Raw genomic sequence first — 5,000 nt, 5'->3', positions numbered from 1 at the left:
TGTGTGTGTGTCTGTGTGTGTGTGTCTGTGTGTGTGTGTCTGTGTGTGTGTGTCTGTGTGTGTGTGTCTGTGTGTGTGTGTCTGTGGGTGGGTGTCTGTGGGTGGGTGTCTGTGGGTGGGTGTCTGTGGGTGGGTGTCTGTGGGTGTGTGTCTGTGTGTGTGTGTCTGTGTGTGTGTCTGTGTGTGTGTCTGTGTGTGTGTCTGTGTGTGTGTGTGTGTGTGTGTGTGTGTGTGTGTGTGTGTGTGTGTGTGTGTGTGTGTGTGTGTGTGTGTGTGTGTGTGTGTGTGTGTGTGTGTGTTCACATATATGTATATATGTATGTGTATGTATGTATGTATATATGTGAGTATGCATATGCCTTTAAGTGTACTAGCGCTTTGTATTTTTGTGTAACTTTCGTGTTTGTTGTTTGTTGCTGTGTTTGTCCCTATTAGAGACACAGACAGAGACAGAGACAGAGACAGAGGGAGACAGAGGCAGAGGCAAAGAGAGAGAGAGAGAGAGAGAGAGAGAGAGAGAGAGAGAGAGAGAGAGAGAGAGAGAGAGAGAGAGAGAGAGAGAGAGAGAGAGAGAGAGAGAGAGAGAGAGAGAGAGAGAGAGAGAGAGAGAGAGGTAAAGAGAGAGAGGGAGAGAGACAGAGGCAAAGAGAGAGAGAGAGAGAGAGAGACAAAATGAGCGTGAAAGAACGCGAGACAGACAGACAGAGAATTACAGAAAGATCGAATGAGAGTACCCCTCTTTCTCGCTGAAAGATTTCCTTCGTGGGGTCAGAGGGCAGGTCGCGGTGGTAGAAATCAGGGAAGTAGAGGGAGGAGGGGGGGCAGAGGGGGGAGGGGGTCGTAGAGGGGGAGGGGGTCGTAGAGGGGGGAGGGGGCAGCAGAGGGAGGAGGAGGGGGCAGCAGAGGGAGGAGGAGGAAGGGGGAAGAAGGTGGAGGGAGAAGCAGATCTAGGGAAAGCGGGGGCTGCATAGGGAGGAGGAGGGGGGGGGGTGTTGGCAGCATAGGGAGGGGGGGCAGCAGGGAGGGGAATGGGATGGAGAAGCAGGGGGAGGAAGGGAACTATAGCGGGGGATTCAACCCTGGGAGTAGAGCAGAGAGAGGGGAGAGTTTCGCTAGGGGGAGGGTAGCAAGAGGCAGGGGAGGGGGAGAGGGAGGGGGAGAGGAAGGGGAAGAGGGAGAGGGAGAGGAAGGGGAAGGGGAAGAGGAAGAGGGAGACAGAGGGGAAGGGGAAGAGGAAGAGGGAGAGGGAGGGGAAGGGGAGAGGGAGGGGAGAGGAGGGGAGGGGAGGGGAGGGGAGGGGAGGGGAGGGGAAGGGTAGAAGGTCGCCAGGGAAGGGGGTGGGGAGGGTGATGGGGAGTGTTGCCAGGGTAACCAGGGAAGGGTAGAGGGTAGCCAGGGAAGGGGGAGGAGAGGGCAGATGAGAGGGGAAAAGAAAAGGAGGGAGAGAGGGGGGGAGGAGAATAGCCCGGAGAAAGAGAGAGAGGGGGAGGAGAATAGCCAGGGGAAGAGAGTGCAGAGTGGAGAGGAGAGGAGAGGAGGGGAGGAGTAGAGTTGCCAGGGGGTAGGGGGGGTAGGGGAGGCAGAGAGGGAGGCAGGGAGGGAGGGATCAAGTTCACGTGTACCCAGGCAGGCGGCAGGGAGGCAGGGCGACAAGGGAGGCAGGGCTACAAGCGAGCAGAGCGGACCGGGACCCGCGCGGACTGGTCCCGTGATGGCTGACTCATCGCTACTGTCGTCTCGGCTCGCCTCCCCCTCCTCTCCCCCCCCCCTCGCTATACCCCCCAACTCTTACTTCCCCTGCCCCCTGCCCCCCCTTCCCCCTACCCCGCCTCCTCGCGCACTTTTCCCCTTCCCTTAGCTTTACCTCTCGTTATCCCATTGCTTTGCTTTCCTTCATTCACTTTCCCTTTTTTCCTTTATTTCTTCTTTCTTGTTACGTCTTGCCTTCATCGCACGTATCCCTCTCACCTCTTTACCTCACTATCTCGCCCTTCCCTTCTCCACCCTTTTCCCTTAGTAACTCTCGCTTCCTCCCGCCGTTTCCCTTCCCCTGTTCGCTGTCTATCTCTACGTTGTCGCTCACTGCTCCATTCACTCTCGCTGACTCATTGACTGACTGACTGACTCACTCGATTTACTTACTTCTCTACTTCTTCTGTCTCTACTTCTTCTTCTTCTTCTTCTTCTTCTTCTTCTCCTCCTCTTCTTCTTCTTCTTCTTCTTCTTCTTCTTCTTCTTCTTCTTCTTCTTCTTCTTCTTCTTCTTTTTCTTCTTCTTCTTCTTCTTCTCTCTCTCTCTCTCTCTCTCTCTCTCTCTCTCTCTCTCTCTCTCTCTCTCTCTCTCTCTCTCCAACCCTTGCACTGCCTCCCTTCATTCCTTCGCCCACTCTCTCTTTCACTCCTTTTCTGAATCCTTTCTCCTCAGCAGTTTCTGTGCATCACGACCCCTTCCTTTCTTCCCTCCCTCCCTCTTTCCCACCCTCCCTAACTCTCTTCCTCCTTCCCCCCCTCCTTGTCACCCACCCTCCCTAACTCTCTTTCTCCCTCCCTCCTTTTCCTCCCTAACACCCTTCCTCCCTCTCTTCCTCCCTCCCGAACTCTTTTCCTCCCACCGTCCCTCCTTCTCTAACTTATTTCCTCCCTCCCTCACTCTCTTCCTCCCACCGTCCCTCCCTCCCTCCCTCCCTCCCTCTCTTCCTCCCTCCGTAACTTATTTCCTCCCTCCCTCCCGTTCCATAAACTTACCTCACTCTATCTCTCACGCCTTGACTTTACCCCCCTTACCTCTTTAAAAGAGACGGTACAGAAGAGCAAGGCGCGGAATTCGGATTCAGGAGACGGGGAGAGGGGAGAGGGGAGAGGGGAGAGGGGAGAGGGGAGAGGGGAGAGGGGAGAGGGGAGAGGAGAGACGAGAGAGGAGAGAGGAGAGAGGAGAGAGGAAAGAGGGGAGAGGGGAGAGGAGAGAGGGGTGAGGGGGAGAGGGGGAGAGATAAGATAGGAGAGTGGGAAAGGGAAAGTGTGGGATGGGGAAAGAAAGAGAGGGGTAGAGAAAGAGAAAGAAAGAGAAAAAGAGAGAAAAGAGAGAAAAAGAGAGAGAGAACACAGAAGGGACAGAAAAGAAAGAGGAAAATACAGAGTGAGTACAATGCCGACAACAGGCAAAATAACACACAGGATATACAGGCAACAACAAACACTTCACACACTATTTTGAACAATAGATCAGTTCTCCAGAAAAGTAACCATGGCAAATGCACAACAGCAAAAATTAGTAGCTAATATCCACCACTAAGATAACAAAGAACAAAATTATCGTATCTATTTCAAAGAAATTACTATGAGGTATTTTCTTTTGAATTGTTGAATCATGAGGTGCACTTAAAAAAAGACAATGCAAAGACATATAATTTGGACAGAAGAAAAAATTACTTCTGCTCCATTTTCTATCAAGTTATTTACTAAAAACAAACAAAAAAATAGTGCAAGGAAATGGAAAATGGTAATAATGGTTAATTACATGAACATAACAACAATTGTGAATATGCAACAATCCTTTAAAAATTATAATAATAATAATAATAAAAACATAAAATACAAAGAAGACTTCCATCATAAATGCATCTTAATTCCGTGCTAGATAAGAAGTACAAAATTTCCTCTCGTCAAATCATTATTCTAACTGGCCATCCTGCCACTTGGACTCGTCACAGAGAATATCAACATACATCTCCCTTTACAGACAGATCCATGACATATTGTCATGTCATTAGGACTGAAATCTATCCCAATTAAAAAAAAAAAAAAAAAAAAAAAAACTTATTCAGTTTACACAACCTTGTTGACATTCCTATCCATTTCGACATCTTCAAACAATTCTATCACAAAACATTATGGTGTGCAAATGAAAATATATCAGCATATTTCTGCAAAACAAATCTGGTTTTGTGAATATCAAACACAGATATCTGACACCTGTAATCAAATTATGCAATCTAAAAAACAATACACAGCTAATGAAGAAATGTACAAGTGTAGAGCAACAATGATTTTGATAACAACAGTAACAGCAGCAACAGCACACAACAATGACAACCACCACCACAACAATAGTATTAGTAATAGTAATACCATAAACAATAATAATAACTACACCCAACAACAACAATAACAAGAACAATATAATAGTGATACTAATACTATCAATAATAACAGTAATAATAACAGTAGTAGTAATAATAATAATAATAATAATAATAATAATAATAATAATAATAATAATAATAATAATAATAATAATAATAATAATAATAATAATAATAATAATAGTAATAGTAATAGTAATAGTAATAGTAATAGTAATAGTAATAGTAATAGTAATAGTAATAGTAATAGTAATAGTAATAGTAATAGTAATAGTAATAGTAATAGTAATAGTAATAGTAATAGTAATAGTAATAGTAATAGTAATAGTAATAGTAATAGCAATAGCAATAATAACAATAATAATAATAGTAATAACATTAATATTAATATTAATATTAACAATTATAATAATTACAATAACAATAACAATAATAATAACATTAACATTAACAATAACAGTAACAATATTGATAATAATAATAATTACTATAATAATAATGATAATAATGATAAGGACAAGGACAAGGATAAGGATAAGGATAAGGATACGGATAAGGATAAGAATAAAGATAAGAATAATAATAATAATAACAATGATAATAATGATAAAAAATAATAATAATAACAATAATATAATATTAATGATAATAACAATAATAATGGTAATAATAATAACAATAATAATAATAATAATAATAATAATAATAATAATAATAATAATAATAATAATAATAATAATAATAATAATAATAATAATAATAATAATAATAATAACAATAATAATAATAATAATCATATCAACAACAATAATATTAATAACAATAATAATAAAAATAATAACAATAACAACAATAACAA

General features: G+C 42.8%; 1 protein-coding gene across 3 annotated transcripts in view; it reads right to left on the bottom strand.

Annotated features, from left to right (window-relative positions):
• The window catches only part of fwd (phosphatidylinositol 4-kinase beta fwd), a 108,414-nt gene that overhangs the window by 87,621 nt on the left and 15,793 nt on the right, over nucleotides 1-5,000 (bottom strand). The window lies entirely within an intron of this gene.

Source organism: Penaeus vannamei, chromosome 31 (assembly GCF_042767895.1).
Source record: "Penaeus vannamei isolate JL-2024 chromosome 31, ASM4276789v1, whole genome shotgun sequence".
In the NCBI taxonomy this organism is placed as follows: domain Eukaryota; kingdom Metazoa; phylum Arthropoda; class Malacostraca; order Decapoda; family Penaeidae; genus Penaeus; species Penaeus vannamei.
The sequence above is the reverse complement of the archived record's forward strand: the minus strand, read 5'-3'. Positions and strand labels throughout refer to the sequence as shown.